Source organism: Haemorhous mexicanus, chromosome 3, assembly GCF_027477595.1.
Source record: "Haemorhous mexicanus isolate bHaeMex1 chromosome 3, bHaeMex1.pri, whole genome shotgun sequence".
Classification (NCBI taxonomy): domain Eukaryota; kingdom Metazoa; phylum Chordata; class Aves; order Passeriformes; family Fringillidae; genus Haemorhous; species Haemorhous mexicanus.
The window spans coordinates 37122257-37137675 of record NC_082343.1 but is presented as its reverse complement, the minus strand read 5'-3'; the positions used below and the strand labels follow the sequence as shown (position 1 = coordinate 37137675).

Below are 15419 nucleotides of genomic sequence, written 5' to 3'. Positions count from 1 at the left end.
GGAATCAAACCCAGTTCACATCCAAACTGCTTGAATCTAAGCCACCCAGAAAAGAGCAGCCATGTGGTGAGAAATCGGATAAGAGAGGTGACAGAGCTTTGATTCCTGGTTGCCACCAGCAAGAATTGAAGCATGCCTTAGTCTGCATGAATCAAGCCTCTCCCTGTGCCTCCAGCATTGCTCCGATGGGGTGTGAAATGTCATCACACTGGAAGGGCTCTTCCTACCCCCATGTGAAACCTGTAGGCTGAGAGCATTAGTTATGGATGTTTTCTGGAGGGAAGCATTGTCATATGGTATGCAGATCAAATCTTCTGTCACACTTTAATCCTCTCATAACACCAAGGGCACTTAAAGATAGGATTTTTTTTCTCATGCTAGACTTGAATTTTTTCATACTTAGTTACTTAGCAGTCAGCTGAGACCAGAAGTTCTTCAGGGCTTCAGGAGGTGATAAAGGACCCTAACAATTCCAGGACAACACACTTTTTAGAGGAAAACACTGTCGTTTTTGTTTTGTTTTGTTTTTATTGAGTTCTGTCCCTGAAATGCAGGAATGTTGTCTAAAGACCACAAACATGTGTAAAACCTCCATACTAAAATGAACCCAAAAATCTGTGACAATAGTTAAACCTAAGTAGTTAATCTTTGTTTTCTTTTATCTTGACACCTGGCCCCTTCCAGGTTAAAACAGATGTATTTACCAGAAGAGTGTGAATATAGGTTCAGGACTTTTTTACATCATGTGTTCTGCCTCAAACAGTAACTAATTCAGCAAATCCTGCTGTACACGAGTCAGACTGCAAGATCACTGGAATCTCTTCTGGCCTTGTAATAAATGAATGTATGTTTTCATGCCAGGAATAAGCTGTTAATCTGGACTGCTTGTCTGAAATCCTTTGTCTCTTTACCTGACTGAAACAGTGAAAATGTCTCTTTACTCTGAAGACCAGGAGAACACGGTCAGGACTGCAGAGTAGTAATCAATATGGATGTGTATTATTACACTGTCCCCTTGGCAGGCTATATCAAATTCATTGAAGAATGTTTAAAAGTATTCCCAAATATTCCCCTAATAATTTATGAAAATGACTTCCTTGGAAAGTGCTGCTTTAAGCAGGGAAAAAAATCTACACCATTGGAAGCTCAGTGCTATGAAAAAAGCATCAATTTTCTTGATGAATTTACAGTTCAGAAGCAATTTGGTGTGAGTCTTCAATTCTGACAGTACACGTGACTTTGGCTAGATGCCTGGATATAAGCAGTGAGTAAACACAAAGTGGTGGAAATTATCTTGATCTCTTATGTTCCGTGTGCTAAGACAAATAATAGTAGCACTTTAATATAGCTGCCAAAGCTATCTGTAATAAAAGTACAAGACAAAAAAAACCCCAAAAAACCCCAAAAAACAAAACAGCAGTCCCTAAACTGAAGAATCATTGATCATTGTGGGCTGCAGTAAATCTGCTGGTATTAAAGTTTCCTGGAATGGGAGCAAACAAATAACTCTACGTTTTGTTAGGCCTTCTTTCTTTGAAGGGCTTGCCAGCCATATAAAAGGATTAAGAAAGGTCTTAGGATGCACACAAAATTTGTATTTGTCTCAATATCAAAGGCACATGAAAAGACATTGGACATATATGAAGAGAGATAGGAGAGCAAGTGTGAAGTTAGATCCTTGTAACCATTTTTCTTCACCTTATTATCTAAGTAGTCTTGTGTTGGCTGTCAGGTAAAAAAACCTGCTAAAAAGATAATGCAGATATACAGTAGCTGGTGCACAGGGAGGCATGAAAACAAATATTAGAAAGTGTGCAAAAGCTTTCCTATCTCCTGAGGTTTTAAGAAGAGAATCAATTCAAATGCCTCTCCACTCTGTAAACATAGGATAAAATATTGGAAAATAGTTACATGTAATGCATTTTGGTATTGTACATCATGTTAGTGTCTTTTAAAGGCTGATGGCAAATTTCACAGATTTTTACAACAGTGCCTGTGGTTTTCTGTGAGACTGAATTTAGGATTTTTAAAAATGTTTTTGTTTTTAAGGAAAGAAAGGACGAAGGCTCTGCTCACTTATGTTCTACATTTTCTCCTTAAATGCTGTACAAAATGTTAGTTTAATTTCTGTATCTGGTCTCATCAGGGAAATGCATTGCTTGATAAATATTCTTGTTTTCTTACCTCAGAGGAGCTGACCATTTTGGGGTAGCAGCGGTTTTATGTTACTGTAATTTTCTAGCTTTGAATGAACTCATTGATTCCTTGCTCTGGACAGATTGTCAGGGTTTGTTTTATAGTCCACAATATCATGTCTTCCCTGTGTGACTTCAGTGACTTTCCCCTCACAAAGCAGCATATAGCTCTTCATATGCATTTAAAATGAAGACACCGTGGAAATGGGTCAGCATGTACCAGGAGAAGGGGGATAGAATGCCACAGAGAGTTCAACTCTGCTTCTTACAGTAGAAATCTGCATCTGTAGGAAGTAGGGCTGCGCATTTGTTTGACAAGTGAAGGCTGCTTTAGGAATCTTTTATGTGTGAGAAATACTCAAATAATAATTTTGAGTTTTCTGTTGGTCCAGCAAGGGTTGCCAAAAGCTACATCAATATGTGTTCTCATAGTTTATCCTGCAGAGCCTCAAGCTTAACTTTATGATGTTGAAAAACTTTGAAAATCCTTGAAAAAGTTCTTGGAAACCTTTAATTTATATCTAGGAGCACTTAACATACAAGGCTTGCAACCCTTAGAATAATTTACCCTTCTTCTTCCCGCTTGAATGAATCTATGCAATTTTATTTAATTCCTGATATAACCTCAGTAGAAAAACTCATTGATCTTTCCCTCTAAAGGGATCTTGCTAGTCTAGAGTTCAGAAAACTTGAGAAACACAGATTGCTTCAAATTATGTGCTTATTAACAGTCATTTTGCTGTGATAGCAGTCTCCCAGTTCCATTGAATACATCTGGAGTGAATCATTAGCCTGAATGAGTTTTTATTAATTTTCATAGCAGTGTTTTCCTCTCTTATTTCTTTGTAGGTTTTTAATTCATTGGTGTCTCCTTCTGCCTAGAATTTCTGCTTCACACACTACAATTCATATATCCATGAAGAAATGCTGCATCCACTTCATGTTATTGCAAAGGGTGTATGATTCTTCAGTCTCTATTTTTCTGTTGATTTACCTAATTTTGATATCTGATTGAACCTTTCTTCTCGTGTATTCATTTTTTCTTAAAAACATCTTGCAGGAGCCTTTTTCTATACCTTTTATTTGAACTTCCAAACACAGCACGTTATGTTCACTGACGCTTTTACCCACAGCAGTATTCCAGCTTGCAAAGAAATGTGCTGACACAGGTGCAATTCACCTCTTATATAGGAAGAATGAGGTGATACATTCTTATCATCTCTTCCTTTATACCTATTTTTGAATGTGTATAATTGCGTCTACCTTGAAAAACAGATTGGTTTTTTTTTTTTCAAACAAGTATTTTGTTAACCTTCACAAGATACAAAGAATCCTTGAAAAGAAATTGAAGTTGTAACTTATGTCTTCAATTCTGTGATTCACTGTTGATCAAATCTTCCTCTAGTACTAAGGGCAGTTTGTAAATTATGATCTCCTTATAAGTAAGGTTGAAATACTTAATGTCAGCCAGTGCATCTCTTTAAAAAGCACTGTACTTAGTAACTATTGTAATTATGCCAGGAGACATAAGAGAAGAGATTAGTGCAACAAGTGACCTAGCTTTAATAATGTCATAGGAATCTGTAATTGCAAAATTATCCACTGTGTTATGAATGTTCACTAACATAATATTCAGGTCACTCATCATTTGTAGCACTTCATGAAGTAAGCAATTATTTTTTCCAGTGTACAAATATCAAGTCCATTAATTTTAATAAGTCCCTCACTTGCAAACCTGAGAGCTGTATATTTAAGCATAGTAAAAAATGCTTTCAGCTGTGACTGAAAAACATGTATTATGACAGACAGTGTTTGACTGCCAGCTTTCTAAATCTTGGTGCTGGCCATACCTAGAAAGATTTAGAGGTCAAGTTTGAGTTAAGAACTCAGAACTGCACAAAAATGCCTGCAACCTACTCTACAATAGATATTGATAATGTGTCCCAGATTTCCTTCTTTCCAGATAGATTGTGTGCATCTATGTTCATCTATCCATCCATCCGTCCATCCATCCATCCATCCATCCATCCATCCATCCATCCATCCATCCATCCATCCATCCATCCATCCATCCATGCCAATCTATCTCACAGTATTTTAGTGTCTCTTCAAGACTTAGGTAAACCTAAGGAAAATTAAAAAGGACCCCAAAACACAACAAACTGAATCAAAATGGAAAACTTGATCGTAATCTTTGTGTGGGATTTTTTTTTCTGTCGTGTAGGAAATGTTATTATTCAGAAGGATAAGGAACAGGTCTGGTTCTCTTGTTCTCTTAGCTGCACTGGGCTATTGTCAGAATGAATAAAACCCCCAGATTTTCCCTGTGGATAAATCAGCTGCAACAGCAGCTTTCCTTTGAGTTCCCTGGTGTTTTCTGTCAGTGTCTACATCTGGGAGCACCTGCTCAACTTACTCAAAAAAACAGTATATGGTGCTTCTCCAGATCAAATAATGGCTAATGTGTAATTATAACAGATACAAAATACCTGGGAAATTCTATTCCTTGCCTTTTTGCTGTCTGATGTTTACCTTCATGTGTTGCTTGTCACTGTAATTTTCATTCAAAGTCTTGAGAATAGGAAATTCGTTAACAGATGTGAATTGAGCCAGGCCCACTGAATCTTTCCTCTAGGTACCTTGTATTGTGAAATCTTAAATGAAAGAGGGCTTAAAAAACCAAAATATGCTAGGTCTGAAAACTGGAGATGCTTCAAAGTATTATCCTATTAAAAACTACATTCAGTGGGAGAAGGGAATAATTATGTGAAAATATTTTCCTTCACTGAAAACTCTCCACCAGCTAGTACTATTGTACTAGATAAAGGTGCAGACTCTGTAATAGGTGTGGTGTAAGAAAGTCACTTAGGCTCCCTGTGCAGCTGAGAAAAGTTGAGATAGAGAAGAAACTTTAGAGAACAACTCATGTACCTTAGACCGGTTGAAATTAATTGCTTCTGAAGACACATCTTTCTTTCAAGTAGCTGTAATGGAAGCCTCAATTCCTTATTGAGTCTCTATGGTCATCCTGCTAACCCTGGGCTTAGACTGGGTACCCAACTTTCAGGCAGCTGGTACGTCCGATGAACACCACCTGTATTATCTTTAGCACAGAAATGCTGTGTCCTGCGTTGTGCTTGTGGAGGGAGCATCAGCCAGCAAGCAGACTCAGAATCTTGAATCTTACAAGGGAAGTCTCCCTTGCTCTTCCTAAAAAGCTCCTTACAAAACTCCAGCCATGAGTTTCAAAAATGTTTAAACAGAGGTGGGAAGTTTTCAACAATTTATGTGAAAACAGGATTAGACAGGGACTGAACTTTGCTGAAAACATCATTCATGATGCTCATGCTGCACATCTGCTGGGGTTTTTGGAGACTGCAGAGGTGGTTTTTCAACCTCATCTGCTTACTTTTTGTTTCCTAAATCTCCTGTAAATTCTGCCTAGTGGGATTTTCTAGGGGTGGGGAAATATTACATGTTGTCATACCAAACATAGAATTTCTCCAGTGTTGTTAGCTGTTGAGAGCAAAAAGAAAGATACCCTGCACTGAATTGTCAGGAAAAACAGTCTTAGAAGCATTACCCAGAACAGTGACTTGTCCTTTCCCAATCACTATTACCAAAGGTATTGTCTTTGCTAGCATTTCTAGGGTGTAATTTCCATGCTGCTGCTGTTTTTTCTTGCAGCTTGTGGTCATTTTTTTTTTGAGGTCATAATTCCAGTTTATATTTCACTTTCATTACCTCTTATGTTACAGTTTATTTTGCAGGCTTTGTCATTGATAAGAAATTCAAGGTAGAGAAGGTGACCTAATGGAAGCCTTTTAGTACCTGAAAGATTGTTACAAAAGAGCTGGAGAGGAATTTTTTCTGAGGGCATGTAGAGACAGGACAAGGGGGAATGGCTCTAAACTGGCAGAGAGTAGGTTTAGATCAGATACAAGAAAGAAATCCTTTGCTGTGGGGGTGGTGAGGCACTGGAACAGGTTGCCCAGAGAAGCTGTGGATGCTCCACCCCTGGAAGTGTTAAATGCCAGATTGGGTGGGGTTTTGAGCAATATGGTCTAGTCAAAAGTTGTCCCTGCCAATGGAGCTGGATGATCTCTAAGTCCCTTCCAACCCAAACCATTCTACAGCTCTATGATTTAGATATTTTTGCTAAGTTTAAATTATTTTTCTACTTCTAATCTATTCCTCTGTAATGATCAATCACTAAAAGACTGCCACAGATCCATTAATATCCACAGTGGCTAGTTCTCCAAATTATGAGTGGAAGCACTACATAGCTTGGTTCAGATGATAATAAGTAAGATAACATGCTATGTTCCAGTGAAATTATTTTATATAATTGTATGCTGCTGTTAAATTATATAAAATGCATAAATGAAATTTATTATATGCTAATGAAATGACTTACAAAAAGAATTTGTGTGAATTAAGAAATTTCTGTGTTTTATATATTTTATTATTAGAGTGCAGAAAACTGATGTTACTACAGTTCTCTGTGTTTGACTTGTACTGATCTAGGGCAAATTAATTCCTGGTGTAGTGCCATTAATTTAATGGGAGTTACATCAGAGATATGAACTCATTTAGTTATTCCTAGCACCATCTGGAAATTTATCATGCCACAGCAATGTTTCACTTGCTGAAGACATGTTCAGCCTTTTTGTTTAGTATGGAAAGACAGGGATTAAAAATTGAAGATCACTTTAACTTGCTCTATATCATCTTAAACTCCCTGGTAGGCTTTGTTATGTTTGGATGATGAGATGTGAATTTAAACAATATTTAAATAAATGTAATAGTGCAATCAAGAAGGCACCAAATAGGTCTCAGGAGGCAAAACATTTTCATGAATATAAACATAACCCTTTTTGCAGGGAGTGGATCTGTACAAGTGGTGTTTCTTTTGGTGTGTGCAGATAGCTATCTCTGCTTGTCCTTCCTGACACAAATTTGTATCTCTGTTTTAGTGCTGGCGTGTTGGAACCTCACTCCGAGGACCAGAATATATCTGTATCACAAAGTTTAGCTCAATTCTATCATGGCTTACAACGTTGGAAAATTCTGCCAGAAATGTCAGAAATTTCATATTATCTTCTGTTTGTTTGGGAAGTTGTGTTGTTTGTTCTCATTATTTTTATTGGCATTGTGTCCAGAAATGTATTTTTAAGTGATAAGAAATCCTTATCTAGTTTTGAAACTATGCTTTATCCTTGTGGAAACATAAAATGACAGCCTCAGCTATTTCCTTTCTTCCCAGCCTCCTCCAGAGCACAGACAGGAATTATGCTTGTAATGACTTCTGATTTTTTGTTTTTTGTTCAGAAATGCACTGAGTATACCCAGGCCCAGCCACGTCAAAACCTCAGGTAGCTCAAGACCAAAGGTTCAGAAGCAATAGGAATATGAACACAGCTGTGACTACCCAGCATAAGGAGATATTTGCATGCTATGTGTACATCTTTATAACTGTGTAACAGGTAGCTCTGTGTTACACACAGTGACAACACCCCAGAGTTGGTGAATTAAAAAAAAAAAGTTTAAAAAAAAAGCAATGAACAAGTTTAATTGATTAATTACCACACTCCAGCTTTAATGTGACATCTTTAAAAACTTCGTGCAGGTGCAGAGTACAAGTTAGCGTGTTGTCCCATCTGGAAAAGTGACCCTTCTGTGCTTTAAGTACCTTCTTGTTTGTGTTTCCCATGCAGAGAGCATTGCTGGTCTGGACAGCATGCCCAGCAGGGCCCTCCTGCCATGAGCCCTCAGGCAGCAGCCCCGAGGGGAGAGCTGCTGAGCCCGCTGGGGAGCGATGGAGCACAGCGCTGGCAGCAGCATCCTCATCCTCACTCTCGTGGAGTCACACAAAGCAGGGCTGGAGTTCTTGTTAAACGTGACAGCTTCGCTGAAATACAAATATTGGGGTGAGTTAGAAAGTGTTTACTGTAAATTCACTGGTAATGTAATTTCATAACCTTGACTGAAGGTTCCTATCCTTAGGGGTTCATTTTTTTTGCCTATTAGGCCCTTGTTATTAGTGTCTGGTTTGTATTTACAAAACCAACAGTATTCATCAAAACTGTTCATCTTTGAAATGAAATGGAAATGTTGCTGTGTAGTTCACTGAAAATTAGCCCCTAGGAAAATTTATATACAGAAATTTTTAGTAATTATAGTTTATTTTTATTCAGACAGGACACGGTTAAGGAAATAAAAGATGGTTTTTTCAATGAATTTTTAATTTCACTAAGTTGATTATGTAGCTATCTGATGCTAGGGTGATGAAGTTAGATAGTCCCATAGATATGTGTATTTATATAAAGAAATAATTCATGCAGCATAAACCAGATAATTTATCTTTGTTGCAGTCAGCTTGGTAGACATGTTGCCTCTGGAATGCTAATAGCCACCAATTTTTATGTAGTGAAAATGGAATACACTGTACTTAGACATACTCAGAAAAAGAATTTCTTTTCAAGGACAGTAAAAGCATCAAAATGTCTAAGGGGTCACTAACAGCATAAAAAACCTCAACTCCCCCCCCGGACTGATAAGCAAAAAATACCCCTCTAACCAAAATATCATATTTGAAATTGAGTTCTTTACAAGAGATTATGAAAAATATCAGTGGATCCAGTGAATCAGGAAAAGTGCATTTGGATGTAAGGATGTAAAAATAAATCCAAAGAATAAAGGAGGAGGGAATTGAAAAGCAAATCTGAATTTTAAAACAGATTCTGATAAGTACATCTTCCCCAACTGTCAGTGCTGTAATATTTTTTTTTTATTTGCACTTAAAGAGATGCTGAAGAGGAAACTCTCTGTCCATTGCAGGGATCCTTGACATATGATTGATATGATATCACATTGTATAAACTGATAGCAGTCAGAAAGGTGATTGATTAGTTAGATCCCCTCCTATCACCCCAAATTCACTGCTGCCATGCCTCAATTTCTTTGCACCACTTCTGCAGCTTGTGATCCACAGAATTTCACTTCTCTGTTTGCCGGTGGAGGGCATATGCTGTAGGGACTCCTTGTATCAAAGAAGCAAAGCACTGTGGGGAGCCAGTTTCTGAGGTAATATTTCACATGAGCTCTGCTCCCCACAGTACTCATGTTTTGAGGTAAGCATAGAATAAATTACTCCTTTCTTCTTGATGCTGGGGAAGGAGCAAATTTGTCCCAGTTGCTTATCAGTTAGTAATCCTCATTGTCCTACACCTGCCCTTCTCTGAAAGACACCACCTATCTCTTGGGCTTTGACATTTGTCAACAGTCTCTGCTGACTGTTTACATGGCACTGTATGGTTGTATTTAATTTTTACCACTCTTTAACTAGTGATTTCTAATGTAACATTTTTCCATTTTGAATGATACGGCATATTTGACACTAGAGACAATTTTCAGTGCCCAAGACTGCAGTAGAAAAGCAAGATTTTTGTAAGATTATGCTGTCACACACCCATCAAGAGCATTTTCTGTCTTTCTTCCTCTATTGTCCAACAGTTGAGCTGCTGGCAGTCAGAATATGTTTTACAACAGGAGGTAGAGCTGAGTCATGTGAAAGTTTACCTAAAGCGAAATCCTGGCTGCATTTAGCCAAAGCACGAGAATCTGCAAATGAAGCCTCTAAAGACATGAGGTACTAAAGGGTTTTACATTGCTGAATTCATCAAAGGCCATTGTGCCATCTCTCTTCTCCACAGAGAAATAAAACTCTGACAGCTTTCTGAATTCACTTTCAAGAAGATGCAAGGCTCAACAATAGAGTAGTGAATTCGTGCTTCAATCTTACCATCTTCACCAAAAACTTGTCTAATATCCAGGCTTCAGACACTACATATGGCCTAAGAGAAAGGGTATTCTTTGTTCAAGAGAATGTTTCTGTGCAGAAATAAGCCTGGTTCAGGGTGAAGAAAATAGTCTAGGTAGTACACAGTAGATTGCAGTAACAATCATGTCTTCCTCCTCTCATGTGAATATTTCTGGAATTTTTACTTGCGTCAGCCCAAGATCCCATCTACATCACTGCAACCTCCTGGTAACCTTTCTGATCACGGCTACTTTGAAAGAATTGAGCTGCCCCTTTAAAAGCCTTCTTTATCTTCTGGGATGGTAACTGAGATGAAGAGCACACACCATAAATGAGGATTGGATAGGTGCATGGGTACTGTTCAGAGAGCATTAGAAAGGAGGCATGCAATTCAAGAGCAAAGGTTGGTTGTTCCTGTTGTGTGGAAAAAGATCATCCAAGGTTCCTAAATGCTTGTGGTCAAAAGGAGCGACAAAAGTCAGGAGGTTCACAAAAACTCACAAAGTGTTTTTAGTAAATTTCTTGGCATTGAAAGTGGTGTATTACTTGCTGACCTACTATATCAGCACAGGGCAGAGAAAAAGAAAGATATTAATTAAAGGGAAGACAGAGAAAGAGAGAAAAAAAAAAAAGAGAAAGAAAAAAAAGAAAGAAGGAAGGAAGCAAAAAAGCTCCCCCCAGTTCTGGTTCCAGCATTGATCCAGTTGATGGGATGTCTGGGTTCTTGGGGGCTCTGCCCAGGCTAGGTTGGGATACCTCTTTACAGATGGGGTTTCCCCCCTTGGAAGATGTGTTTATCTTTCTAGGCAAATTAGTTACTCAGCATAGTCTTTTCTTTCAGACCTTTCTGGAAATGGGTCAGAAGAGCTTCGGGAGTCTTGGGTGGTTTTGATCCCCCTGCTGCAGTCCACACCCACTTCTCGGCCTCATTCCTGCACTTGCGCTGTACTGTGCTGTGTTTATCTCCGGGAATTACAACAGGGAGGCTTGTCCTAGAAAAGTGCTGCCCTACTTCTTCGTGGCCCCCTTTTCCAGCCACATCTCATTCTTTCCTAGCATGTGTTCTTAGCAACATTCTTTGTCTGTTATTACCAACAATCCTTGGTTGGCTCCACAGCTGTCCAGCTGTCAGTGTTTGAGACATTTGCTCCTTATCTTCTGGGCTGCCACACTGACACAGGCAAGAAAGAGACAACACCTTGGTTACATTCTTATACAAGCTTCAAGGTTTGTGTGGCTTTACAAATTTGTCAGCTAGTAAGTATACTCCCAAACCTGTGTAGCATCGTCTTGATGAGTTTCCATCAGTTTGGACAGATAAAAAATACCCCAAACTCAATAAACAAGCACAGATACAATTTATTGTTGCTGAAAGATTTATTTCATTGATATTGTCGGTGTTAGTGTCTCATCTGTCTCCTTTGCAGCCTGAAAAGTTTCTGTAGTGAATTACAGACACTCAAAATTCCTTTTCAATGATGTTTCGAGCATTGCAAGCACGGAAGGAGAGGGAGAAAGTGAGATCTGCAGAACAAAATCTAGAAGCAGACCGAAGAAACTGGCTTGGGCAAACAGAGCTTCAGCTCTGTTTTTGGAAAGCCCAAATCAAAGACTTTTCATGTGTGGATGACAATTTAACACCCATTAAAGCAAGGTCACTTTAACAAAGGTCAGAAAAATATTTCATCTGGTACGGACAAACTGATGGCAGTGAGTTTATAACAATTACTTACTGTCAACTAAACCTGGTCTCTGCTTCTGAAGCATTACTCAAGTTCTGGAAAGTAAAAAGGATGAGCAGCAAATGCAATGTCTTGTCTTGCGAGATCATTTTCACTATGTACCTTCTCCCATAGAAATAAAAAGAGTAATAAAAATAGCAGCCTAGTCTTTTGTCAGGGTTTGAACTATCTTGCTTAATTAGGATAGAATTAGGTGGAATTTTCAGAGCACATCTGTCTTTATTCCCCACAGATATACTTCCACAGGAAGAAAGGACTCTGAGAAATCCTTTACAGCTTTCACTGGAATTTATTTCCAGGGCATCTGGCCTCTGATCAGCTATGGCCATATCCTCAACCTCATCTAGACAGATACTCTGTTCAGGACTGGATTCACACAGACTTTTTGAATTTTTTAGCTTAGTCTATTTCCAAAGCAGGCACAGTTGAGAAGTCTGAGGATGAAGCTACCAATGTTTTGAAAGGATGTTTTTTGCTTCACCATGATGCATAAATAAAAAAAACCTGTTTCTGTACTGCAGTGCTTGATGCTGGGCTTTTGAAAGAGGAGTAGTGAGGTGGTTGTTTCCAGCTCGGCTGACCTGTTCTTCAGAAGCACTGCCCCCAAACAGCTCTGCAGGTGCAGATGATGCCAGAGAGTGGTGATGATACTTTATTTATATTCGTAATAGTCCTCTGGAAATTTAGAAGAAATTGCAAATTGTGGATCCTTCTGAATGTTGTATCCCTTCTGCGCTGTGGCATGCAGAACTTAGGGCTCCCTGTGATTGCCCTGCTCTGTTCATGTGAGACGAGTTTTCCATGATTCAGCTGCTCATATGACCCAGCCGCAGGGAGCTGTGCAGCTCTGATCCCTCCCTCTCTTCCCAGCCAGAGGGCAGGGCCATCCCGAGATGTATTGCCAGCGCCCAGCACCTGGCTCAGCTGCTCGTGGTGAGCCTTTGCTTTAAAAGCACTTATCTGCAGTGATAAAATCATACACCACCGGTGCTCTTAGTGCGGTGCTAAACATCTATTAACACTGACAGTCGAGTAATGAGGTGACTGCAACAATTAATTTCCATATTTCCATTGAGCTGTGCTCTGGAGGATTGTTACACTGATTCTTTGTAAGCATCTGAGCATGGGGAGAGGGGGAAGAAAGGAGGTTCCATGTTTCAGCACTTCCATCTTTCTGCTAGATACTGCCAAGAAGCCACTGTCTTTGGAATGCTTCCCTGTTTTCAAGTGCCAGAAATCTGATATAGTGTTATTTCATGGTTTGCTGAACACAGGGAGAATTGCTACCAGCAGTGTGTTTTTGCAAAATCGGTGTAACATGCACTTGATTTCATGCTGTTTCAGAAACCAGTGAAATAGCTTCACTCTTTCTCTCTTTCATGTTGACAAGTCATTAGTAATGTTACCAGGAGACCAAAATATTGTTGGAATAGGCATTGAATATTAAGATTAATATCTCTAATGTTTCATTACATGTTGGATCTTTTTCCCAGTAAAATAATAGCCTTAAATAATACTGCAACATCTTTTTAAAAAAATCTAGACTCGTTAAAAATGAGTGATTGTTCTAAAGACAAGAGACAAAAACCAGATTTTCCCAAAAGGCAGGCTGCTGTCAGTCCCATCATTTCTGTTTATAAGCTTACACTTGGAATCACTGTTCTGGTTTAGGGTGTAGGAGGCTGCCCCAGTTCAATAAGGAGCTTTAGGCTGAAGAATAGTCTGTGTTGGTAACAGTAACTTACAACAGAAACCATTAAACAGACTTAGCCAAAGGGTAGTGGTCTCAATGTTTTTGGAAAGCCTTGGATCTGAATCTTGTGTACGTGGGCATAGTTCCACTGAAAATAATGGAGTTGTATCAGTTTTTGATGAGATTTGCCTCTACTGCTTTCAACAGACCAGTGAGAATTTAAAGTGGGCTTGAGAGTCACCTTTTCTTCTTTCAGCAGCTGACAGAAAGGCAAGAGAGGTGTTGGGAAATGGGATTTACATGGTGAGTGACAGAGTTTATCTGCTTAGTACAACTGTGTGCAGAAGAAGCTCCAAAAGGAGCAGTGATAGCACTAGCTGTGACACCTGGGGCAAACAACCACACAACATCCAGATAGCATGGCCGGATTGGGTTAGGGTGGCTGTACTGGGTCTGAATGCAAATTAAAGGTTAAAGTTCATTTCCAAGCACCCCAGAGACAGTTCTAGTCTAGCTAGACTTTCTAAAGAAAGTCTTGATAAACAAAAAATCAACTCTAAAATAAAAAATAGCCATATATCTGCTTCTGCAACTCTGAAATTAAATTAATCCAGTCAATACTTGTATTGAACGCTATACTAGGGAAACGCATACTGGAAAGTAATTAATTATCTGACTCTCTCTACCAATCATTATTGTAGCAATGCTGCTTAAAGCCTTTAAAGTGATCGCACTCTGCTGTGCCAGGTGCTTCAGCAATGTGTAAGAGACAGAGTGTGCCTCTAAAATCTTTGCCACAGCTGTGAGTGAAGTCCAAAAGCAGATGGATGACAGCTGAGACAGATGTCTGGGGAACTGATCCTCCATTTCACCTCCAGGGCCAGAGGTCTGGATCAGCCTCATTGTGCTACTGCCCCTGCAGCATAATGCTCTCTTCTGCAGACTTTCTTCCCAAGTGTGCCTATTCCCAGGCAAGCTTGTATGCAAATTTCTAATCTGGTAAAAAAGTGAAGAGAGGGAAGGGAAAGTCAGCTTGTCTGAAATTTGCCTCAGTCTACAGTAGCTCCAGTGCGTTTTTCAGCCAACAGTAACTTGCAAATTCAGGAATTTGTGAAGACTGACTAAGGAGCTTCTGGAGACAGCTATGCAGGAGCTAAGGAGAGACCTTTCCAGTCAGTGTGGTCTCAATCATGTTTTCTAACAGCATCCTTTGAAAGCAATATGTCCAGAATTTAAATCGCTTGTTGAAGGCCACTACTCACCAACAGAGGTGCAGCAACAGGTCTGAACTCATGGGACCAAAATCAAAAAGGCAATTCAGCAGATTTTTGGGAGTGACAAGTAAAAATCTCCACGGATTTATTTGAAATCCTGAAAAATAAGTCTAGAAGTAGGTGGCGAGACAAACTGATGCATAGGAAAATACTGGCTCTCTGACATACAGGACAAATCGACACCTATCAGAGGCTCGTTGGCTACCACACTTGGCAGATAACATGTAAATTGCTTTTTCTTTTTAAATATTTGTTTTGCAAAACTGGAGAAGTGGGATCTACCAGCCACAGAGAGCATTCATGACATGGTTTACTGCAAATAAATCTTAAGGGCAAAATTAATGCCTGGCCTCTGGTGTGGTAATCTTGCAATCAATTTTGGTGAGGTCACTGTACCTTTTTCAGTCTGCTCTCTGTCTGCTGAACAGCTTCCTATGGAGAGTGTCTTTCAATGCTGCATTTGTTTCTGTCATGACTCTGCAGAATCTGAATTTCAAATGGTCATTAAATTTCACACCCAGATTGAAGTACTGCAGCCTGACACAAGTTTTAGCTTCATTGCTGCCAAATCCTCCAAACTGTCAAGAAGCCAAGTATTATAGAAGGAACAAGCCAAGAAGTAACATAGCAAGCAACAGTAAAATTCAGTGCTTAATTTGGTCTGGTATAGATCCACCAAAAAACTTGCTGGCT

At 39.2% G+C, this 15419-nt stretch overlaps 1 long non-coding RNA gene across 1 annotated transcript in view; it reads left to right on the top strand.

Annotated features, from left to right (window-relative positions):
• LOC132325786 (uncharacterized) overlaps positions 1-15419 on the top strand; it is a 53049-nt gene that overhangs the window by 14350 nt on the left and 23280 nt on the right. Inside the window, exon 5 of the long non-coding RNA XR_009486019.1 lies at positions 7913-8125. This is a non-coding gene — a long non-coding RNA (uncharacterized LOC132325786). The remainder of the gene's footprint in view (positions 1-7912; positions 8126-15419) is intronic.